At 36.9% G+C, this 26,478-nt stretch overlaps 1 pseudogene; it reads left to right on the top strand.

The window, feature by feature from the left end:
- Positions 1-5,469: 5,469 nt before the first annotated feature.
- LOC139437069 (vomeronasal type-2 receptor 116-like) lies at positions 5,470-25,173 on the top strand (annotated as a pseudogene).
- Positions 25,174-26,478: the final 1,305 nt, after the last annotated feature.

Below are 26,478 nucleotides of genomic sequence, written 5' to 3'. Positions count from 1 at the left end.
ATGGGATCACCCAGCCTATCAAGGAAGTCTATTCGGAGAAGTAAGTGCTTTTTCATTCATTTTCTCCTTTATTATTACGATGAATGTTGCCTAGGCAATTTATTTAATTTTTCCTAACGATGGTCATTCAATCTTTTTCCATTTGTTTTATTTTATCTTGAAATGACTTGATCAACATATTTCACATTACCTGCCCTCCCTTTCCCACCTGCTCCCCACATCTCAGAATGTAATTTATTTTGTTCTTCCCACTATGATTTTTTTTTCTTTCTAAGGGTAATGAAAGTATTCTATTTTTCTCCCTTTTAGTTCCCATGACTTGGATTCCAGCCCTCTCCAAAAAATTCCTCTCTCCTTGCCTTTCCTCCTGCCTCTGCTGTCACAAGCAGTGAATCAAGTGATATATCTTAGAAACACAATGCATTGACATTAGAGCTTTGCTAAGTGGATACAGGAAAATATCTGTTCCCCAAACAAGGGTTTGCTAATTATTCTTTCCTCATGTGTATAATTGCTAATAATCTTACCAAGATGCCCCAGGTATCTGTGCCCCCCATGTATGGACAGACTTCTTACCGTAGGCATCTGGCTACTGTTTAAAATATCTCTATATCATCACTTGCCATCATTCCTTTATGTCTCCTCAAGCTGCCTTCCAGGTTAGGTGTAAGAGATGAATGATTTGTAAGATATTTTCAACACCACTTGATTCTGATTCAAATATGCATTGAAATAACCTCAGTTTTTAGATTTCTTTACTGTTAGTTCTGTATCTGATGGTCTAATTAATGAAGTGATGAAGTGAAAATTTAGGCAACATGTTTCAATGAAATTGATTTTAAATATTTAAGGGATTCCAGCAGATAGCTTCTGGTCATGTGAGAAGAGGGAATTTCACTCAACAAAATGATGGGTTAATGCTTTTTTGAAAGTGCCAGAAGCATATAATTATCAAGCAGCACTGCAAAGTTTTGATCAGGTATGGAAAGGTCAGGAATTTGGGACCTCTTTCTCCTTTAAAAGGAGTTTGCAACTAAATTTTCTTTCTTTCCATTTCTGGATATTTATCTGCCTATTTCTTCTATTCTTTGATACTCCTCCAATGCTTCACTGCTTATTTCCTCTCTATAGTTTCCCAAAACTTATTTGTCTCATTGTCTTCAATATCTGTGATGTACACACCTCATTCTGAAGGATACTGCTGATTGCTATCTTTTAGACAGTGTCAGGGATGCAAAAGTTGAGCTTGGTTCATTCAGGGTCATCTTGAGCTGAATTTCCTGGGGAAGAAGGCAAGTTTTTCTCATGTGTCCCAGCTTGCTTTTAGAACCCTATAATGTCGAGCGAAAGAGTTTTTGTACTATCTGTCATAGGAGGAGGCACTAAATGTTTTTCTTCTTACACTTTGCTGTCCACCCAAACCACCTCAGGGAAACATACACCTTGGTAAATCTGCTTTTTTGGTCAAAAAATGAAACTCTGTTTGACACTCGAAGACACTTGCAATTATTTAGGGTTTTCTCATCTGGAGGACTTATCAACTAAGCTCAAAAGGCACAGTGCCCAGTGCTCAAAAGGCTGGAGGGTATCAAGAAATTATTTTAAAGTCCTTTACAATCTGAAAATAAAAAGGGACTTGTTGTCGAAGAAAATATTTTAACATATATTTAAATAGATTCTTTATAAGAACTCAGTTATGAAATATTAGAATGTACATAAACATTGTCTCTGTCCCTGAAAATCACAATGAAGTCCTGATCGTATTCCTTATATTTCATGCTAAAAATACACATATTTCCAGTGTGATCTCATTTTGCCCACATTCTTTTTCAGTTGATTTGCTTATAAAAGATGTCACAAAAATGTTTTATATACTAAAATTTCTACAAAGATAATTCCTATGCCTACATAATATTATGGTTTTACAGGTAACATAATTTTAATCCAGCAACAATTTTTTAAAATGATCTTTGGCTTGTAATATTTTCTTATTTATAATCAGACCATAGTCGGCCTACTAGTGGACAGATCTTTGCATTCTACCCTGAAAAAAGCTAACAAAAATTTTGGAGTGAAGTGGGTTACTTCAAGATCATAAATATTGTAAATGCTCTTTAATCATATTGTCAACCACCGTCCAGAAATGTACCAATTAACACTTTGAATAAATAACTAGAAATGAAGCGACCTTTTTCCTTCTTTCTAAAAATATTCGGACAACTTGGTATTAGAAAATATTAGCTCATTGATCATATTTGCATTTATTTTATTAATAATTGGGCTGTTCAATTTTCTTGGGTTAATTGTTAAGAATATATTGTGTGATGATTTGCCTTTTATAATTTCAACCATTTTGCTATTCATGTATAGGTCTTTTCACTTTTTAAGAATATTTTTGTTAGTGGAATTAACAAGAACTTCATCAAAAATTCATTATATCATGTTGATGCTTGTTCTAAATATTTTTATAACATATGTTTAAACAAAAAAAACAGCATGAAATTTCAGTTAAAGTAAAATTTAAGTGTATTTTCTTTTATTCTGTATGAATTTTTGCCCATGTCTCCCTAATCTACAATTTGATAGATATGCTAATTTTACTACTTTGGTTTTTGCTCTGAAAAATGGAAAGTTGCCTCAAGTATGAATTAGATTACCTCAATTTTATATTCCAAAATTATTTACTTTCACCACTAATCATATAGCTCATTATTACTGTACTAGTTTTCAAGACCAGCTTGATGATACATGAAACAGTCAATTAAACACAAGATTGTTTCTCCATTTTCTGTTCTGTCCTGGTGATGTATCTTATCTTCCAAAGCCATTCCCATTCTGTTTAAAATATTGTGCCTAATTAAAAATTGCCATTATTGGTTTTGCTAATTCATAGTCTCCCTTTAGTGTTCTCAATTATTTTCAGTAATTTCCTGAACTTACCATGCTTCCAGGAAACCTCCTAAACTGTATTAACATTACCTTTATAAATATCTCAATGTTTTAAAAAATATTTTTAGTAACATACAGATCACTGAAAATTTTCCATTTTAAGCACTGTTAATTGTACAATACAGTAGTATTAATGATATTGACATTATCATTCTGCCATCACCAAAATCCATTCCCCAAAGGTTTTCATTGTCTCTAACAGAAAATCCTCATCCACTAAAAACCAATTCCCCCTTTTCCTTCTCATCCTCTGGGTTCTGGTAACTGGTAATCTACTGATTGTGCTTTTTTTAAACCAATTTTATTGATACATATCCATAAAGCATACAATTCATCAAAAGTGTACATTCAGTGATATTTGGTATAATCACTTAGTTGTGCATTCATCACTTCAGTTACTATTAGAACATTTTCATTATTTAAATGATAATAATACTAAACTTTTATAGAAAATTTGTAAGCAATTGGCATAGTTTTAATATTTTTTAGGAGGTACCAGGGATAGAATGTGGGACCTCATACATGTGAAGCAGGCACTCGACCACCTAATTAAACCCACTTCACTGTTTTTAATGCTTTTATATTCCTCAGTAGAGCTTTCTGGTCTTGTTCACAGAAAACAGAGCAATAAATTTATTGATAAATTTACAGAGGAATTTATTGTTAATAAATTTCTTAATAATTAATTATTAATCATATTATTATTTATATTAAAATTATATATGAAATTGCCCAATATTTAACATTAGCAATATTAGGAATTTATTATTAATCTATTGCTATCATATTTTCCCATAAAGCTTTAATAAATTATTGATATTATATTTAAATGCCAATAACAGTTGTATGTATTTGATTGGCTACTTCCTTATCAATTACAAATACTTTTCACATTTTCTCTTGGGTTTCCCATATGAACCATTTTACTTCCAGCAAAAGATCATGGTTTGCTCCTTTCTTTCCATTCTTTTTTGCCTGTTATTTTATTGCATTATCTGATGGGCTAGCAATCCCAGTAGGGTACAAAGTAATCCTGGAATGAACAGATCTTATCCTTATCCTTGATTTTAATAGGAAGGCTTTTTGTTTAGAAATTCTTCAAGCAAATTTCATCCCACAATACATTAGGCATATGACATTCTGCAGCAGCAAATTTGGCTAATAGTTTTGGTTCATTCAAATCTTGAATGGGGAGAGTATCTGCTATCTAGATCAGTCCCTGGGTGGGGATGATCCTTCTCCTGACCCTCAGCTACCTGCAATTTTGATTTCACTGTCTTTGCATTAAGCAAAGTCTAAGTTCTGATTTTGGGTGGGTTTTTGTTTTTGTATATAATCTTATTAAGAAAATACTCTTCTCCTAAACAAATGTATTCAGGTAGATGCTCAATTTTCTTTAATGCTTTAATCTACTTCTATGAGTGTGTACTTTTTCATCCTTGCAGAAAAGTGAAGCTGATAGCAAACAAGGATCTAATTTGCTAATAGTCTTTTTAAGATTGTTTCATAATATTTTCTGCTTGGTTTTTGCCATGACTATGATATTCCTTCTTTTTCTATATTGTGGAAGAGTTTCCTACTGGGTAATTCAGGTTTATTTTTCATGAAGACTGTACCATCCTACTTCCTTATGAAATATGTTTACAGGACACATTTTTAGGAAAAAATGAAACTTGAAAACCAAAGTGTGCAATTAATTATAATGATACTCAAAATTACTAAAGATAATAACCAGAATTAACCAGAGGTAAGTATATTTATATATGGATGACAATAAAATGCATCATTAGAAATCGGGTGGAAAATTCATAATAATAAAAGGTTCAAATCATCACAGAGGAATAGCAATTGGTATAAATATATCAAGATATAATACTCTCAAATAAATAAACAACAAGGAGAACAAGATATACAATCAGGCATCATAGTGAGAAATTTCAACACTTCTCTCTCAAACAAATGACAACATATATCTACTAAATATAAATTATATTTGAAAAAAGTTTAACAAGTTTAATTCATTGAGCACATTTGGAAACCTGTGTCCAACTGTTGAAATGTACAGTAAGCAAAAGCTATTAGTGTGCTAATCAAGCCTGAACAAAAGGACATTTGAAATGAATGCAGGAGACTTTTATTCTTCTTGAAATTTCAGTTGCCATGTAATAAAAATGAAAGGAATTTCCTTTGGCCTGGAAAATGAGTTATTAATAAAGGAAGTGAAACTGCACAAATCAAAAAGGAAGATGAAAAGAATAAGGGTCATTTGAAGGGAGTACAACTGAAGATCTTAATTATTAACATTAATAGGATTGTAAAATCTTAATTAAGAAATGGTTAACAGACATTTTAGACATCATGACACTTTTCCCTTTAGTTACTACAATGTTTCCTGTCTTATTAGGTTTAGGTAGGAATCACCTTCCACTTCATCATTTTTCTTCTCTCAAATATTCCTGCCTTGCCTGATTCCTCCATCACTGGTCTCTGGTGCTCTTCTCAGTTCGTTGATGTTGGAAGATGGCAGATCCACAACTTGATGGGGTAGAGCCTTAGGCTAACTGACTGTCAATCTTCTTGTGGACACTTCTCATCCCTCAGATGCAATGGCCCTCTGCTTCTCCCATCCAATTCTGCCTCTGCAGTGGAACTGAACTGTTAGAGAGATATCTTTCAGTTGGAATTACTCTAACTTCAATCTCATGTCAATATACCTGACATTATACAAACCATTTAATAGTGTGTTAATACGGAGAAATTATTTTTGTTTCCACATGTAAAGATAAATTAAAAATCCTACATGAATTTTTCCACTCATTACACTTGCCTTTGTAAATATTATCATCTTTCTCCATGGATGCAGAATTCAGTCATAGCCTTCAAATGCCTTTTAGCTCTTTTAAGATTAGCTAAAATTCTAAGACTTCAGAAGAGCTAATCTAGAATGAGTCCACTTGTGCTTTTATCCCTAATTTGTTCATTTCATTGAATTTGAAGATAATCATGATTTGAGCCTTCTGCCTAAATATAACTCTGCCTTCCATTCAGGTTTCAGACCAAGAACTACCAGTATGTTCTGGCCTTGGTTTTTGCTATTGAAGTGATCAACAGGAACCCCCATCTTTCACCCAACATTTTTTGGGGATATGATCTCTACAATTCACTACACAGTGAACAAAGGACATTGGAGAGTCCCATCATTTGGCAATCAGGGCTAGAAAAGAATATTCCTAATTATACTTGTAGGAAAGACAGCAAGACTGTAGCAGCTCTTACAGGAACAACTTGAGCAGTTTCTGCCCAGATTGGGACACTGCTGGAACTCTTCAAAATTCCACAGGTGAGCCCCACTGAAGGGGAAGGAAGATGAATTAATGTTTCCTTTGCTATTTTCGGGGACCTTAAAAGAAAAGGTCAAATGAAGGAATTGTGTTTACACAAGTCTGAAAGGGTACAAACAGTATACAGAGACATGGTGGGATGTTCACATGTCCTTTTCTAGAACATAAGTGAAGCCAATAGAGGAAGAGACAAGGGAGTTTCCTAGACCACTGAGACTAATCAATTAATTTCCATTATGCTCTCAGGGATTGGGAAATTATTAGAAAATAAGAAGAATAAATCTTCCTTTCTGTCTCATTGCTTAATATTCATCAGGGCTGAGCTTGTGCTTCTGACCGATCCTCTTTCTCATACTGGCTCTTTTACTCCTTCCCCTTTAGCTTGCTTATGGCCTTTATGACCCACAACTGAATGATGATGGCCAGTTTTCATCTCTTTATCAGATGGCTCCCAAAGACACAACCCTGACCCTTGGCATGGTCTCACTGATGCTTCATTTCAGCTGGAACAGGGTGGGACTGGTCATCTCAGAAGACAAGAGAGGTATGCAGTTTCTATGGAACTTGAGAGAAGAGATGGACAAAAAGGGAGTCTGCACAGGCTTTTTGGAAATGATACCTGTCACTGAGAGGGCATATGCCTCAAAAGAACGGCAGTATAATTTACGGATCAGAGAATCATCAGTGAATGTGACTGTCATTTATGGTGACTCTGACTCACTAATGGGATTGAGCTTTTGGAGATGGAGATTATTAGTGTTAGGGAAAGTTGGGGTTACAACCTCACAATGGGATTTTGCCACCAATGAGAGAAACTTTTTACTTGACTCATTCCATGGGGCCCTCATTTTTTCACACCAACCTGCTAATATGCCTGGTTTTAAGACTTTCATCCAGACAGTTAAACCTTCAAAATACAAAGAAGACTTTTACCTCACTAAACTGTGGTTTGCCTCTTTTAATTGCTTTGTTTCTGAATCTGACTGTAACTCCCTGGAGAATTGTTCTCCCAATGCCTCCTTGGAGTTGCTGCCTTGGTGGCTATTTGAAAAGGACATGAATGAAGGAAGTTATAATGTGTATAATGCAGTGTATGCTGTGGCTCAGAGCCTTCATGGAATGCTTCTTCAACGGGTAGAAATGCAGTCAGTGGGAAATGGAGATGGACTGGTGTTTGACCCCTGGCAGGTAATACCCCATCCATTGAACAGCATGTGTACTTCAGAACATGCCATAATCATGACTTTCTTGATGTGGAGCATTTGCTCAAGTCAAGAAGTTTAGTGCTGTCTCTCCAAAAGTGCAAGAGTTAATTTACCTGTTCACTGTCTAAGAGGTAAATCTAGTCCTAGATAGAAATGGTCTTGACCAGGAAGGGGCCAGTGGCAGAAAGGGAATGAGTTATTAATCAATGTCAACACTTCATGTTACTAAGGACCTCAACCTTCTTCCCACCTAATGTTTTTTTTTATGGAATTGGCATTGCTTCTTTTTGTTTTTTTAAGATTTATTTATTTATTTATTTCTCTCCCCTTCCCCCCCATCCCGGTTGTCTGTTCCCTGTGTCTATTTTGCTGCGTCTTCTTTGTCTGCTTCTGTTGTTGTCAGTGGCATGGGAAACTGTGTTTCTTTTTGTTTCATCATCTTGTTCTGTCAGCTCTCTGTGTGTGTAGTGCCATTCCTAAGCAGGCTGCACTTTCTTTTGTGCTGGGCGGCTCACCTTATGGGGTGCACTCCTTGTGTGTGGGGTTCCCCTACATGGGGGTCACTCCTGCATGGCAGGGCACTCCTTGCACGCATCAGCACTGCGCATGGGCCAACTCCAGCACTGCGCATGGGCCAGCTCCACATGGGTCAAGGAGGCCCAGGGTTTGAACTGTGGACCTCCCATGTGGTAGGCAGATGCCCTAACCACTGGGCCAAGTCTGTTGCCCCACCTAATATTTTTAATATAAAATACCTAGACTTCTTCCATGAAGCATTTGAATAACAACAGGGAGAAACTAGTTATTGAATTAGTTCTAGGCACTGTTGGATATTGTACATAAATTGTATCATTTAATCCTGCAACCTCTTCAGATATTGATGATTTTGCTTAGGGAGAACTTTGTTAGTAATTGAGAGTGGTTAAATTTTATTCTTCCATTAAGGTTTGTCTGCATTCTGTACTCACAGATTGTTTTGATCTTCTTGTATTTGGAGTTTTCTCCTGAAACTTAAAATTTTATAAAAGTTATAACATTTTAGTCCTCCTTATGGTTTTTTCTTTTTTACCTAATTGAATGGTAATAGTAAAGTTGCCTTAGGAAGCAGGTATTACAGAAGACCAGAGATGTTCCCACCTTGGTGTTGTGCCTTAATTAGAGAGCACACTTCCTCACAGGTGTGTCTCTTTTAGCTGCACCCTTTCTGAAGAACATCCAATTTAGCAATCCTGCTGGTGACACAGTGAATGTGGATGAGGAAAGGAAATTGGAAGCCAGTTATGACATTCTCAATTTTTGGAATTTTCCAGAAGGTTTTGGACTTAAAGTTAAAGTAGGACATTTTGGCTTAGATGCGCCACGTGATCAACAATTGTCTATATCTGAGGAGGTGATAGAATGGGCTGCAGGATTTTCAGAGGTGGGTAGGACCCAATTATCATGCTTAATATTATACCTAAATAACAAAAATCTTGTCATGAGGGTTTTATTAGTCAAAGTTCACTAAGGAAAAAGAATCAACAGGAGATATCTGTAAATAGTATGAGATTTAACAAAATTCTATCCCATGAGCATGTGGATGCACAAGTCCAGAGTCTGCAGGCAGGCTGCTAACAGGGGCCCCAATGAAGGTTCCATGAAGGGCCTTGATGAGTTCCCAGGAGACATTCTCTGTCCATAGATGAGCTGGGAAATTCTCTCCAAATGCTGAAATCACTTCCTGTTTTAAGGCATTCAAATGATTGGATAAAACCTCATTAATTGCTAACAGCAATCTCCCTGGTTGATTGTACGTGTAATCAGCCATCTATGCAGTAAATTCCCTGATGATTAAAGTCCACAAATGCCCTTTATTACAATTTGCCCAGTCTTTACTTGACCAAACACTGGCTATGTTAACACATTAGCCTAACCATCACAGAGGTCTTCTGCCTCCTTCCTGCTATGTAAGTGTCCAAATTATTAAACAACTTACCTTTTCACTTGAAAAATTTACTCACCTACTATCCAAAGGGTGGAAAAAGAAACATTTATTTAAAGATATATTTCTAAATTATTATATTTCCTATCATACAATAAACCTGACATCTTATCAATTAATTTGATTTAGGTTTTAAAACTTACATTTTTTATGGTCGAATAACCCAAACAATCTAATTTTGGAGAATTAAAGTCACCTCTGATAAGAACACATATTTTATTTTCTTCCCAGACACCCAAATCTGTATGTAGTGAGAAGTGTTTTCTTGGATTCAGGAAAACCTTTCAGGAGGGAAAGGCTGCCTGTTGCTTTCTTTGTACCCCCTGCCCAGAGAATGAGATTTCAAATGAGACAGGTAAGTGTATGCACACAAAAATGTCCCCACCTCTCCTTTATATCCCCAGTTCATACAAGGTATTGGGAAGAATCTGGAGGACAACTACAGAAATAAAATTCTTCTTTCCTTTGTTTAGTAATTTCATTTTTATAATAAAAAATACTTCCCTTTGAATTGAAACCCTTTCTCTGCCCTGAACTAGCTTATTTGAATATTATTGCTCAGACACATTAAAGGCCAAATAGTCTCTAGGAAGCTCTTTTGTTGACCCCACCAAATTAATATACCTTTCATCCCTCTCTTGGAATTTAACACATGGTATTACAAGTACCTGCTTTCCAACTTGAATGAAAGCATGTTTAGATTTCATATATATATATATATTTACATCTACCATATTTTATTGGTTTTATTAGTTTGCCAAGGAGTTGATAATGCAAGGTACCAGAAATGTACTGCCTTTTTATATATCATAAAAGTTATATTTCAAACTAAGAATTATTACCAAGATAAAGAATAACATTTTATAATGATAAAAGGGAAAATACATGAAGACATAACAATCCTAAATGTGTATTTGCTTAAAAATAAAACTTAAAAGTATATGAAAGAAATATTGTCAAAACTAAGAAGAGAAATATACATATCCAAAACAATAGTCAGGGATTTTAACAACTCTCTATTGGTAACTGAAAAAACATTTATGTAAAATATCAGCCACACCATCAACCAACTGGACCTAATTGATATTCATAGAATGCTAGACCTAACAACTGCAGAATACACATTTTTTAAAATTTAAAAATACATTCACCTACATTAAACATGTGCTATACCATAAAAGGTGTAAATGTATTTCAAAAGGCTTACATTTTATAGATTGTATTTAAAAAGTGTGTTTTAACCTTCCTCAGTTTCTGTTCCTGAAACTGTTCATGACACAGAGCAGATGCTCAGAAAGGTTAGGAATGATTTTAGAAATATTTATTTCTATTGTGTACAACATGAGGATGAAGTAAAATACCCTTAATGAGGAGTTTTAGTTTCTACTCTCCTCTAGTTCACAGGTAATTGGGGAGACAAACACAGAGTTTTTTTGTCCATGCTTAAAGCATGCAATAAATGTTTGAACAGGGACCTATGGACCAGTACCTTCATTGGGAGGAGGGGCCTGATAGAGTTTTTCATAGAGGCAGTTGCATTAGTATTATGTAAGATGAGTGAAGAGAGGAATAAAATCTTGCTCAAATTATTATAAATGAATAAAATAGGTAATCACTACTGTACATAATATTCAGAGATTCAGAGTATTGTAAAACAGTTTCAATGTGACAGGCTCACACAGAATATTGGGGATGGGGTTTGAGACATGATGTACTAAAGTCTTTAATATTCTTTTCATATTCATATCCATGCTATTAAATTCTAGAATAACCTCTATAGTGGGAAATTTCTAAGTTTCTTTTGGTGATTAGTGTGTAGTTTAATACCCTGAAATGGTTACCATTATTTCAGTATTTTGAGACATGTTGATCTGACAATATAAACTGGCATTTAGTCAATTTGGGAAAATGATTCATGTATGCATTGGTTATAAAGTAAGTTTGAGTAAATGTTCCATGTGCACATGTAAAGTAATAGTATATTCACAAATTCAATTCCCACACATTTGGAGATTAAGAAACACAATGATGTGGGGGTATTTTCAGGATTTGGAGTTGTCCTGGATGGTATTGCAGGGACAGATGCTGGGCATTGTATGTCCTGCCATGGTCCACTGGGTGGACTGGGGGGGGAGTGTAAACTACAGTGTAAACCATTATACATGTGGTGCAGCAGTGCTCCAAAATGTATTCACCAAATGCAGTGGATGTCCCATGATGATGAAGGAGGTTGTTGATGTGGGAGAAGTAGGGTGAGGGAGGTGGGGGGTATAGAGGGATCTCTCTTTTTTTAATGTAGCATTTTAAAAAATAGAGAAAAAATTTAAAAAATAAACACTCTATTAAATAAACCATGATTTAAAGTAAATAGCACAATAGGATTTATAAAATGTTTAAAATTGAAATTGCCACATTCAAGACTCATGTAATGGGGCTAAATGTATCCTCAGAGTCTAATGTATAATCCTAAATTTTATATATGTGTGTGTTTATTATTAGTATGTATACTTAAATGTAAAAAATCTGAAGTTATAAGTATAGCAAACTAAAATAATAACAGTAGAGAAAACATAAAAAATAGAAGATAGAAAATAATAAGTATAAAAAGAAAATTACTCAAAGCCAAATCTAATGAAAGACAAAACTGATAAATTGTTAGAATAATGAATTAAGAAAAGTTGCATAATAAATAATGAAAGGAATTAAAAGTGGGAAATATGTAAAGAAATTTTAAATCATTAAAGGATAGTATAAATAACTTCATGCTAATTTATTTGAAAATTTAAGTGAAACTCACAAATTCCAAAGAAAATTTTTTAAAAATTACCATAACTGTCCCAAGACAAAAGGAAAATCTGAAAAGATTCATATCTAGTTAGGATAGTAAAATGTAGTTTTAAATGAGATATCTTCTCAAAAAAAATTTTAGTAAGCTATGGCTTCACCAAAAAATGCAACCAAACTTTTAAGGAAAAAGAATACTTATCTACTCAAAGTTTTCCAGATATTAGGAAAATCTGAAAAACTTCAAATTTAATTTTATGAAAAGAGCCTAACATTGGTATCAAATTCTGATAGCTTTGTTGCAAGAAATAAAATTTATGGATCACTTTCTCTTTTGAACCTAAACTCACATTTGCTAAAAAGAAAAGCTGCAATCCAAATCCTGCTATATTTTATAAAGAACTTATTGTGATGAAGTTTGCTCTTTTATGCAAAATAATTCAGTACATGAGCACCCCAAAAAGTAGAAATCATCATTGCAAAAAATTCAGGAAAACATTTAATAAAATTCAACACCCATTTATTATTTTAAAATAAACAACAAAAACATTGCTTACCAAATTAGAAATAGACAGGAACAGCCAAAGTTGGATAAAATATTTAAAATAGACCTAGCCAGTGAGAATTCATATGTAGCATATAGAGAGTTCTTTTACAAAAGCACAAAACAGACAGAAAATACAGTAATAAAATGGGAATGGCTTGTGCACAGGCTCTTCCCACAAAAATATGCTCATATGTGATGCACATATGAGCTAGTGTTCAGATTAATTAGTCACCAAAAATTCCAAACAAGAATCATAGTGAAAGGTAGGAAGTAAGATGGTGGCTGACTGAGCTTGCTTTTCGGTCTCTCCTGGGAAGAGGCAGCTGGGTGCCACTGGAGGTTCTCCAAGAACAGGCTTTTTTGGGATTTTTGCAGAGCAGGAAGTGTCTGGACATCGATTTGGAGGGAAGGTAATGGAGAGGATTGGTCTCTAAGATATAATTTGGGTTCTATTGCCCAGAGGTAAGACCTGCACATGGGCTGCCCCCTCCTTGGGGGTGGGGGGAGCCGCGGTATTGCCGCTGCCACCACGTTTTTTGGTGGCTCTGTGGTGCTGGGGAATTCATGAGTCCTGGGTGGGCTGTTGGGAGGATGGGACAGGAAGCCTTTGCAGATAGATTTGGAGAGACAGACGGTGTTTTGTGGTGAAGCAGAGGAATTTTTGTTTGTGGACACAAGTAACAGCGCTTCCACCTGGAGCCCCACCCCCACAAGCCCGGCTGCCGATCTGCAACGGAATTAGATTGTAGACAATAAAGGGACGTAATTGGGAGCTTGTTATAGGGTGTAGCGAGGGAGGGGGGAACATCTGGTAGCTGATTGGGGAATATTTTGTGAAGCTTGGGAACGCCAGTTTTGTCTGAGTTTCCAACTGGAGCCCCACCCACCGGCCGGACTTCTGATCTGCGCCATTAAATTGGCCGTGGTGTAGAGGCGCCCTCAGGCGGCCGTTGTGTAGAATCACAGGGTGGGAGCTGTCCAAAAGCAGAACTGACAATATATCCTAATATAATAAACTGAGTAAGTGAAATGCAGGGTTCAGACATAATATAGAATTTGCAGATCTGACTTCCCCCATAGGGCTGGCACCCAGCTGCGGGGATCCCTGAGGGCTGTGGTACACTGCAGGGCTCCTAGGCTTCCTGTTGACCAGATTTGAGGTGGCCAGGTCTGAATCCCCTAAACTCTGGTGGCCCACACCCCAGAGACTCACAGCTCTTGAGTCTTCAATATCTCAGACTTTCCACCCCTGAATCCATCATGCCCTGATGTCCATCTGAGGTCCATGAATGCCCTAGCCTTCAACGTTTGTGTTTTTTCCTTATTGTTTCATTTTGTTTTGTTTTTATTTTCATTTAATCTTATTTTTTACTTTTTTTAATGTCCTGATTGCTAATATTGCATTATATCCTAGACTTTTCTCCCAGCGTATCCCCCAAACTCTTTTTTTTTTAAATTCAGTTATTTAGGGTTTTTTTTTGTTGGTGTAGTTCCTGTTGAAATTGTGGTTTGTGTATATCTATTTTTGTCTTCCCCCTACTTGTTCCCGACCCTTTGCCCACCCCGTTTTTTCTTTCTTCCGTTTTTCTCTTCTTTCTTTTTTTTCTCTTTTTCTGTTTTCTCTCTCCCTCTTGTCCCTCATTTTCTACTTATTTTATTTTAACTATTTATATAATAGGTGCTACAGGGAACACTTCACAGTTGCTGGGTTTTCTCATCCTCCACTGCCTCATTTCTGTGTGAACTGATTTAGACTACCTACACTCTCTCCTTTCCCCTAAATCTTGATATCCGCCATCATCTATTGTCTCTCCTATATTCCACCTCCCACCTCACTTTCTTTGATCCACAAAGTGTCTAACTCTTAATTTCTAATACCTTTGTTTTGTCTTCTGTCTGTAATCCACTCTTGAAACTATTACCTTTCTTTTCTCTATCCCTCTCTCACAAAAACAATAGCTTTCTAGCTCATACCATATTCCTCCCATATTCACTCACCTACCTCATAATAGGTACTCTACCTACTGCTATAACTCTACACAATTTACATGAATTTAACCTCCATCCTCCCAGATCTCATATTCTTACTTTGTTAACATATATTACCAATACTACTTTACACTTTTCCCTTGCTTACACAATTGCCTTTCCCCGGCACTAATACTTTCCTTTAAAGTGAACTTAACCAGCAACAAGAAATTAGAATAAGAAGAACAAAGTGACAAAGAGAAGATATAAAACTTAGGCAAAACAACAGCTAATTAATCTCCAAGAGTAGACAAAGAAGCTAAGGAGCTGATTAAACCCGTCAAGATAAAATGATGATGAGACAGCAACAAAAATCTACAAACCAAACCAGTATTCAGGAAAACATGGCTGAATCCAATCAACAAACTAAAAATCAGGAAGGGGAGCAGAACTTTGCACAAGCAATGAAAGATCTCAGAACATTTATAACCGACAAATTTGATGAAGTAATGAAAGAGGTTAATAACATAAAGACAACACTTGGAGGGGAAATTGCAGACATACACAAAAACATAACAGATATCATGGGAATGAACTCCACAGTTCAAGAAATCAAAAATACACTTGCAGCAAGTATCAGCAGACTAGAAGAGGCAGAGCAGATAATTAGTGATGTGGAAGACAGTACATCACAAATCAAACAGATACTAGAAGGGGTCGATAAAAAGGTAGAAAAAAATCCAGATAGGACTTAGGGACCTGAATGATAATACAAAATGCTCAAACATACGTATTATAGGCATTCCAGAAGGAGAAGAGAAGGGAAAGGGGTCAGAAGGAGTGTTGCAGGAAATAATGGCTGAAAACTTCCCAAATCTACTGAAAGAGACAGATGTACATATCCAAGAAGCACAGCGCACTCCACTGGTCATAAACTCCAACAGGCCCACCCCAAGACATATACTTGTCAAATTATCCAATGCTCAAGACAAAGAGAAAATTCTAAAAGCAGCAAGAGAAAAGAAAGCCATCACATACAAGGGAAGCTCCATAAGATTAAGTGCTGATTTCTCATCTGAAATGATGGAGGCAAGAAGGCAGTGGTATGATAAAGTCAAGGTACTAAAGGAAAAAAATTTCCAACCAAGAATACTCTATCCCGCTAAACTAGCATTCAAACATGATGGAGAGTTCAAAATATTCGCAGGTAAACAGAAACTGAAAGAGTATACCAAAAAGAAACCTCCCCTTCAAGAAATTGTAAAGGGAGTTCTGCAGGAAGAAAGGAAAAAACAGGACAGGCAAAGTTGGAGGAGAGTATAAGAGCAAGAAAAAAAGACAAAAATAGAAGGGAAAAAATTACAAACAAAATATGACAAACACAAGCCCAATCAAAATATGGCTAACACAAATAATTCCTTGAAAGTAATAACACTGAATGTCAACGGATTAAACTCACCTATCAAAAGATTCAGACTGGGACATTGGATAAGGAAATATGACCTATCCGTATGCTGTCTACAAGAGATGCATCTTAGACCCAGACACGCATGGAGATTGGAAGTGAATGGCTGGAAAACAATCATACAAGCAAACAATAACAAAAAAAAAAGCAGGAGTAGCTATATTAATATCAGACAAACTAGACTTTAAATGCAAAACAATTGTGAGAGAAAAAGAAGGATACTACATTTTAGTGAAAAGGAAAATCTGTCAAGAAGATCGAACAATCATAAATATTTATGCTCCTAACAAGGGTGCCCCTAAATATGTGAGGCCAACGCTCGAAAAACTAAGTGAAACAATAGATACATCTACAATTATAGTAGGGGATTTTAATACACCACTATCAACTCTGGACAGAACATCTCAAAAGAGAATCACTAAAGAAACAAAACATTTGAACAGTATATTAGAAGAGCTGGATCTAATAGATATATATAGATCATTACACCCAAACACAGCAGGATATACATTTTTCTCAAGCACACATGGATCATTCTCCAAAATAGACCATATGCTAGGCCACAAAGAAAGGCTGAATGAATTCAGAAAGATTGAAATCATACAAAACAATATCTCTGACAACAGTGGAGTCAAGCTGGAAATTTGCAAGGGACAGAGGCCCAGATTTCACACCACGATTTGGAAATTAAACAGCACACTCAGAAAAACAGTGGGTCAAAGAGGAAATCTCAAAAGAAATCAATGACTACCTTGAAACAAATGATAGTGATAACACAACATACCAAAATTTATGGGATACAGCAAAAGCAGTACTGAGAGGGAAATTTATAGCCATAAATTCATATATCAAAAAAGAAGAAAGAGAAAAAATTGAAGAGCTAACTGCACATTTGAAGGAATTAGAAACACAACAACAAAGTAACCCAACAGGAAGAAGAAGGAAGGAAATAACAAAGACAAGAGCAGAACTAAATGAAATAGAAAATAAGAAAAAACTTGAAAAGATAAACAAGACCAAGAGCTCGTTCTTCAAGAAGATCAACAAAATTGACAAACCTTTAGCGAGACAAACAAAGCAAAAAAGAGAGAAGATGCAAATACACAAAATAAGAAATGAGAAAGGCGATATCACCACCGACCCCACAGAAATAAAGACTATCATAAGAGGATACTTTGAAAAACTATATTCCAACAAAAATGACAATTTAAAGGAAATGGACAAATTCCTAGAAACACATAAGCAACCCATATTGACGAAAGAAGAAATTGATGATCTTAACAAACCAATCACAAGCAGAGAGAGAGAATCAGTCATTAAAAATCTCCCAACTAAAAAGAGCCCAGGGCCAGACGGCTTCACAGGTGAATTCTACAAAACATTCCAGAAAGAACTAACACCAATCCTGCTGAAACTATTCCAAAAAATCGAAACAGAAGGAACATTGCCGAACTCATTCTATGATGCCAACATTACCCTAGTACCAAAGCCAAACAAAGACACCACAAGAAAGGAAAATTACAGACCAATTTCTCTAATGAACCTAGACGCAAAAACACTTATCAAAATACTTGCTAATCGTATTCAACAACACATTAAACAAATTATACACCACGACAAAGTGGGATTTATTCCAGGTATGCAAGGATCGTTCAACATAAGAAAATCAATCAACGTAATACACCATATAAACAGATTGAAGGAAAAAAATCACATGATTATATCTATAGGTGCAGAAAAAGCATTTGACAAAATACAGCACCCCTTCTTGATAAAAACACTCTAAAATATTGGAATACAAGGAAATTTTTTGAACGTGATAAAGAGTATTTATGAAAAACCTACAGCCAACATTGTTTACAATGGAGAAATCCTAAAATCCTTCCCTCTAAACTCAGGAACAAAACAAGGATGCCCATTGTCTCCACTCCTATTTAACATTGTCTTAGAAGTACTTGCGCGAGCACTGAGGCAAGAACCAGATACAAAAGGCATTCAGATTGGAAAGGAAAAAGTCAAAATATCATTATTTGCAGATGACATGATCCTGTACATAGAAAACCCTGAGAGGTCTACAACAAAGCTTCTAGAACTCATAAATGAGTTTAGTAAAGTCGCAGGTTATAAGATCAATGCGCAAAAATCAGTAGCATTTCTGTACACCAATAATGAGCAAGAACAGGAGGAAATCAAGAAACAAATACCATTCACAATAGTAAATAAAAAAATCAAATACCTAGGAATAAATTTAACTAAAGAGGTTAAAAACTTATACACTGAGAACTATACAAGACTGTTCAAGGAAATCAAAGAAGACCTAAATAAATGGAAGACTAGTCCTTGTTCATGGATAGGAAGACTGAATATTATTAAGATGTCTATCCTGCCAAAACTGATCTACACATTCAATGCAATCCCAATAAAAATCAACACAGCCTTCTTTAAGAAACTAGAAAAACTAACTATGAAATTTATTTGGAAAGGAAAGAGGCCCCGAATAGCCAAAGACATATTGAAAAAGAAAAACAAAATTGGAGGACTCACACTACTGGACTTGAAAACATACTACAAAGCTACAGTAGTGAAAACAGCATGGTATTGGCATAAGGAGAGACACACAGACCAATGGACTCGAATTGAAAGCTCTGATATAGACACCTCACATATATAGCCATATAATATTCGATAAAGCCACCAAACCCTCTCAACTGGGAGAGAGTGGCCTTTCAACAAATGGTGCCTGGAGAACTGGATAGCCATATGTAGAAGAATGAAAGAAGATTACCATCTCACACCTTATACAAAGATCAACTCAAGATGGATCAAAGACCTAAATATAAGAGCCAAGACCATAAAAACCTTGGAAAGCAGTGTAGGGAAACATCTACAGGACCTTGTAATAGGGAATGGATTCATGAATATAACACCAAAAGCATGAGCAGCAAAAGAGCTAATAGATAAATGGGACTTGCTCAAAATTAAAGCCTTCTTCACCTCAAAGGAGTTTGTCAAGAAAGTAAAAAGGGAGCCCCCACAGTGGGAGAAAATATTTGGCAACCATATATCTGATAAGAAACTTATAACTTGCATATATAAAGAACTCCAATTTCTTGAAAATAAAAAGATAAACAACACATTTAAAAAATGGGAAAAAAGATTTAAATAGACACTTCTCTAAAGAAGAAATACAAATGACTAAAAAGCACATGAAAAAATGTTCCAAATCTCTAGCTATCAGGGAAATGCAAATCAAAATACAATGAGATACCATCTTACTCCCATAAGATTGGCAGCTATGAGAAAAACGGAAGAATACAAATGCTGGAGAGGATGTGAAGAAATGGGAACACTCATCCACTGCTGGTGGAAATGCAGAAGGATTCAACCATGCTGGAGGACAGTTTGGCGGTTTCTCAAAAAACTAACCATAGATTTGCCATATGACCCAACAATACCACTGCTGGGTATTATACCTAGCAGAACTGAAAACAAGGACACAAACCGATATATGTACACCAATGTTCATAGCAGCATTGTTCACTGTCGCCAAAAGTTGGAGTCAACCCAAATGCCCTTCAACAGATGAGTGGATCAATAAAATGTGGTATATACACACAATGGAATACTACTCGGCTGTAAGAACAAATACACTACAAACACACGTGATAACATGGATGAATCTTGAGGACCTTATGTTGAGTGAAGCAACCCAGGCATTGAAGGACAAATACTACATGACCGCAATGATATGAAATAAGAAAGCTGCCTCAGAGAGCTAGAGACTGAACGATAGGCTTACAGGACATCGGGGGGTGGAGGAAGGATGTGAGCCCACGTCTGCAGGGGTGGAATTTATGATGAGCTGGCTGTAAGTATGAACACAAAGAAGAGATAAAATGGGGGCAAGGGGTTGCCTTTGGGTGGGGCTATGCGGGTTTGAGGGTGGCTGGGGATGGGCGGATGGGTAATATTGCCCAAAAAGTGGGAAGAGGGAGGGGTAGCATACGAACATAGGAGAGTGTCAGGTGTTGGTTGAGAGTAAAATGCTGAGAAAATTGTATCAAAATATAATTAAGAGTGTTACTTGTTTAGGATGCTTGGAGGGGATGGTCTGATGCGGGACGGGCTCCTGGGAAATGTCTGAATGCTCATTTTGCCAGAGTGGGCAGTACCATTGGGTAGAGACCCAAGTAGTGAGAGTGGGGGTGGACCCACATCTTGGGGAGGACTAATGCCATCAAATAGAGGGAACCGTATCTCTCGAGAGAAAGGGTGGCTCCCAGGGCATTGAGGCAGTTGAGCAAGTTGGGCCCTGAACACTGTTGCAAGTGTCTCTGGACATGGCTCCTTGGGAAATGGAGGTTGGCTGTCACTGAGGGCACCAAGGGGAGGGGAAAATGGACGTTAAATTTGTGAAAGCAAAGTAAATGTGGGGTAAGAGAGGAGTTTCGTGAGAGTGCACAGGGATGGATATAAAACATGTAATATTACACCATAAACATATAGGGGATGACAGACTAATAATATAAACCATAATGTAAAACATAGGATCACTAAAAATTTAGAAAACTGGTCCTAAAGTATGGACCACAATGTAAGCGTGGATGCCTCCTTGTTCGAAAGCTATTGTCTCAGAGTCTGTACATCACTTTAAGTAAATATGATATGAATAAGTTATAAGAATATCACCGTGGAAGGGAAAAGGTTCTATGGTGGATGTGTGGGAGTACTGTATATTGTATATATGAATTGCTGTGGTCTAGGGCTCTTGTGAAGAGAAGTTCAATAATTAGGAAAAAAAAAGAAAAAGAAAAAGATAGGATGTAGAATTTTTCCAAGTCAACACGTATTCTGTACCTGACCTTTAAACCCATCACCTTATCCCATTTTGCTAGTAAGGGATCCTGACATTATATTGGGCTTCAATTTTCGGGAGGTTTTGGATCACAGAGTGGTTTGGCAGTGGCGGCAGAGGAATACTGGTATAGGACACTATTGACAGGTGATATAGGGCTGACAGGGAGCAATACAAGGCATATGTCCAGGGTGCATGGTAATGTTTGGATATACTCATAGTGGCAACAATTAAAAACTAAAGCTGGGGGGGGTACTGGGTTCCTGGCCAAGGGTGCTCTGTCGTGGCCCCTAGGGGAGCAGCGGCAGTCCCCCAGGTGCAACGGTAAGGACCAGGAAAGAATGAGGGTCCAACAGTGAGAGCATGATACTAATGACTATGCTTGTGAGCCTATATGCCTGAAATAAGAACAAGGCCTAGAGCAGCACTGTGCCTGGGGATTTCCTCCTGACAGCCTTCATGTTACTCAAATGTGGCCAGTCTCGAAGCCAAACTCAGTATGTAAATGCAATGCCTTCCCCCCAGTGTGGGACATGACACCCGGGGATGAGCCTCCCTGGCCCCGAGGGATCACTACCAAGTACCAACTGATGATGCAACTGGAAAATGACCTTGAATTGAAGGTTCAATGCAGATCAGCAGAATATCACTGTCTACATATAATAACATGACTTTAAATTGCTGTTTGACCTAATGTAAGGGGGAAATGGAAAGGAGAAATGAGTTTATATGGATACGAGTCTCTAAAAAAGAGTCTGGAGGCTGTCAGAAGGATTGCCCTTAAGCACAACTGAGCAGAGTCTAAGAAACAGATAAAGTAGATACAAGCCCAGGTATTCGTTCCTTTGAGGGCTAAAGAGACCCACGGGCTCTATGGTCATGGCAGATGGGGTTTACTGCCATGGCAGATGGCCCTTCTTTGGAGCCGGTGTTTCTGCGTGATGGAGCTGGACTCAGATGGGATCTCTTTGCACAAGACTTTCATGCTACTTTACTGGAATTGTAGTTGGTGTTGGATTTTAAGATATATTTAGGGGATTTGAATCTCTGGACTGACAATATGATAGCCAGGCCCTGAGCCCCAACAGACTTCAGCTCCTACAATCTGATTTATTGGACTCACCTCACTCAGCTAAGATGGAGTTGAAGAAGCACAACCACCACACCATGGAGTCTAGAGGGCCTACAACTGAAAGCAAGAGGATTGCATCCAGTATCCATGTGGAATCTGAGCCTCCTCTTGACATAGAGGTACAATGGACACAACCAATCCGAGGTCCACAGAGAAAAGGTGGCATTGGAATGGGAAAATTGGACATGGTGGCTGATGGGTATGGGGAATGGCAGGAAGAGATGAGAGGTGGAGGCGCCTTTGGGACTTAGAGTTGCCCTGGATGGTGCTTCAGGGGCAATCACCAGACATTGTAAATCCTCCCAGGGCCCACTGGATGGAATGTGGGAGAGTATGGGCCATGATGTAGACCATTGACCATGGGGTGCAGAGATGCCCAGAGATGTACTTACCAGGTGCAATGGATGAGTCATGATGGTGGGAGTGAGGGTGGCTGGGGGGGGGGGGGGGGAGTGTTGGGGGGGATGGTAGGGTTGAATGGGACCTCATATTTTTTTAATGTAATATTTTTACAAAATCAATTAAAAAAAAAAGAAGTACTGGAAAAAAAATCATAGTGAAAAAACTCAAAACATCCTCCATAATAGCAAAAATTGAATAACTTCCATTTCAAGGTTCTAAGAGAACATGGTACAACTGGAACAAATGTTGCTTATTTGAGTTTAAACTGGTGTAAACATTTGTAAAACTGGATGGCATTATTTACAAAGATGAATATTTATATAGCATATGACCTAGTAAAGGAACATCATATTTTTACTAAATGTACAAAGATGCTCAGAGCAGGCTTATTGGTAATAACCAAAACCCATAAGCATTTGAACATCTCTCACCAGTAAAAAGTGTAAATAAAATATGATGCATTATTATAATTGAAATCTATCCAGCAATATAAGTGAATAGTTTATACCACTTCACACCCACAAAAAATCACTCTCTTTTATAAATATAAAATAACAAGTGTTGGAGAGGATTCATAGAAATTGGAACTTTAGGGTCCTGTTGGTGGGAATGTAATGTAGTTCAGCCACTGTAGAAAGCATTGCAGCACTTCCTTAAAAATTTAAATATAGAATCAGCATATGACCTGGCAATGCACCTCTAGGTTTATATTAAAAGTGAAAAGAGTTCCTCTGAATGATAATTGTGCACAATGTTTATAGCAGCATTATTCACAATACCAAAATGTGGAAATAATCCAATATCCATCAATACCTATATTGATAAAATATGGGGCATACATACCACAGATTGTTATTTGGCCACAAGTGAAAAATGAATTTCTGAGACATGATGCTACTTAAAAGAAACTTATAAACATTATGCTCTTGAAATATGGAAGTAACAAAAAAAAAAAATATTGACGTCTAGAAATACCAAATCTCCAGATTCAGAAAGTTTAATAGAGTTTATTAGGGAATGGGTTCAGAGTGAAGAGAAAATGAATGTTTAGCAGATTAGATATGTTTGTAAAAAGAAAACATATCTGAATTCTGTGACATAGAAGAATCTCACAAAAAATAACATTGGGTAAAAGGACCCAAGGAGAAGGAATCTAAGTTAGAAATCAGCAAGGTAGGATCTTCAAAGTTGTGGGAGATGTAATTATTTGAAGAAGTTAAGAAAGGGGCTTCAGATGGACTACATTCTAGTTTTTGGCCTTTATGTTGTTACCCATGTGTTTACTTCCTCATAATTCATTAATCATACAATTATAATATGTGCCCTTTGTGAGTATATGTTATCCACCAGCGAATACAGTTTTAAGAAGAATTGAATGAAAGCTCAACCATGAATCAAAAGAGCAACTCTTATCCAGTTGAAAGTCTGAATGTTTAAAGAAGGTCAGAGCCCTAAGAGAAAGTTTGAGGGAAGAAAAATAAACAGATTATAACACACAGTTATTTGAAGTCAATGCAATCTGAAAAATATGGCTAAAAGTACCCAACATGTCTCTTTTGGGGCCTTGTAAATAAGTTAAAATTACTGAACCTGAGCTGATGGCACATTGCGTTTCCCACCAGATATGGATGAATGTGTGAAGTGTCCAGATCATCAGTATGCAAACAATGAGAGAAATTACTGCCTCCAAAAAGCTGTGACCTTCCTGTCTTATAGAGACCCTTTGGGGATCGCTCTGGTCTGCACAATTCTTTGCTTCTCTTTCCTCACCGCTGTACTCTCGGGGTCTTCGTGAAACACCGAGACACTCCCATCGTCAAGGCGAGTAACAGGATCCTCAGTTACATCCTGCTCATCTCCCTCATTCTGTGCTTCCTTTGCTCCTTACTGTTCATCAGTCGCCCTAACACAACCATCTGCATCCTCCAACAAATCACATTTGGAATTGTGTTTACCGTGGCCGTGTCTACTGCCTTGGCCAAAACAATCACTGTGGTTCTGGCATTCAAGGTCACTGCTCCAGGGAGAATGGGGAGACAGTGTTTGGTGTCGGGGACACCTAAATTTGTTATTCCCATTTGCTCCCTGATCCAGATGACACTCTGTGGAATCTGGCTGGGAACCTCTCCCCCATTCGTTGATACAGATGCACACTCTGAGCCTGGTTATGTCATCGTTGAGTGCAATAAGGGCTCAGCCTATGCCTTCTACTGTGTCCTGGGATACCTGGGCTGCTTGGCCCTGGTGTGCTTCACTGCAGCTTTCATGGCCAGGAACCTGCCTGACACCTTTAATGAAGCCAAGTTCTTGACCTTCAGCATGTTGGTGTTCTGCAGTGTTTGGGTTGCTTTCCTCCCTGTCTACCACAGCACCAAGGGGAAGGTCATGGCAGTTGTTGAGATCTTCTCCATCTTGGCTTCCAGTGCTGGATTACTAGGCTGCATCTTTGCCCCAAAGTGCTATATTATTTTCTTACAGCCACGTAGGAATACTCACCATGGGTTACGGTATAAAACACATTCTGGTGGCAATAAGTCTTCTTAAGTTTTAACTCATATATTTTCTATAACAAATAGAGGGCCTGATGAAAATCTACTCCATGCTTGCTTTCATGTATTAGATAAAAATATAATGTAATTTTCCTTCAATTAACACATGAATTTCCTACATTCTTTCAAAGTATTCAGGAACACATCTCTCAGCCATCTAAATTTTTAACTTTAAATTACAATTTTTGGTTCCTCATATCAAATATACTGATCAATATGGATATTCTGCCTTCACTGTGTGTGCAATAACCAAATTTACACATATTTTCCCACTTTGTTTCACACTTGTTTTTCTTATTTCCCTGGTAAACACTATTAACATTTCCCTCCTTTCATCTCTTTATGGTAATCGTAATGAACCAATACCATTTATAGAATATTCCTTATTTTCTCCCAGATTTCCATGAACATATTTTAATTATAATAAATTCCTATGTAAAAATAGTTCATTTTTCTGAACTCCCAAATGTATTTATTTGACTTTTTCCCTCTTGAACAAATACCACAATGTTTTCATGTGCTCAACATGATGACATCTTTTATTTTATTGTTGATAGTACATTTCCCTCCTAATTACTGCACCATTTCAGGCCTTGTTGGAGAGAATAACCTCAATATGTCTATGCCTTCAAAAGCCTGTCTGTCAGAAATGCTAGTGGTAGGAAAGATGTTCTAAAAGAAAAGAGATTTGTCTTCTCCTTTCTAGGTTCTCTAGATTTAAGGTCTGACTATGCAGGACATGCATATGTGCTGAGCATTAGCTTCTGAAATGCAGTGTGTTTAATATTTTACTCTGATGTCAAGAAAAAATCATGGAAAATCATTCCTTTTTATTAGCTGTAAAACTTATGAAGTACTCTGTTAATTTTGCAATTCAAAGTCTTACTTAAAAGTAGGAATCCTCCTTAAGAGTTTATTTTAGAGTTGATTTCTAAGAATATCTGGCATTTTTTTCTGAGAGAATAATATATTTTTCTTTTCTGATAATTGAGGATTGAATTATTTACTATTACCAAGTAACTCAGAATCAAATTTGATTTTCAGCCTTAGCAAGTAGATCAAAGGTTTTGAATCATTCTCCATCCCATGGTGTTGAATTTATCTTTCTCTTTTGTTAGCCACGTATGTAAATTTTGTTGCAAAGAATGGAAGGAAAAAAGAAGGAAAGGAGGAAAGAGAATGTCAGACAGAAAGAGAAAGAGAGAGGAAAAGAGGGAGGAAGGGGGGAGGGAGGAAGGAAGGAAGGAAGGAAGCAAGGAAGGAAGAGAAAAAACTCCATTGTAAATAAAATCAAGTTTGT

This window comes from Dasypus novemcinctus, chromosome 20 (assembly GCF_030445035.2).
Source record: "Dasypus novemcinctus isolate mDasNov1 chromosome 20, mDasNov1.1.hap2, whole genome shotgun sequence".
NCBI classification, from domain to species: domain Eukaryota; kingdom Metazoa; phylum Chordata; class Mammalia; order Cingulata; family Dasypodidae; genus Dasypus; species Dasypus novemcinctus.
The sequence above is the reverse complement of the archived record's forward strand: the minus strand, read 5'-3'. Positions and strand labels throughout refer to the sequence as shown.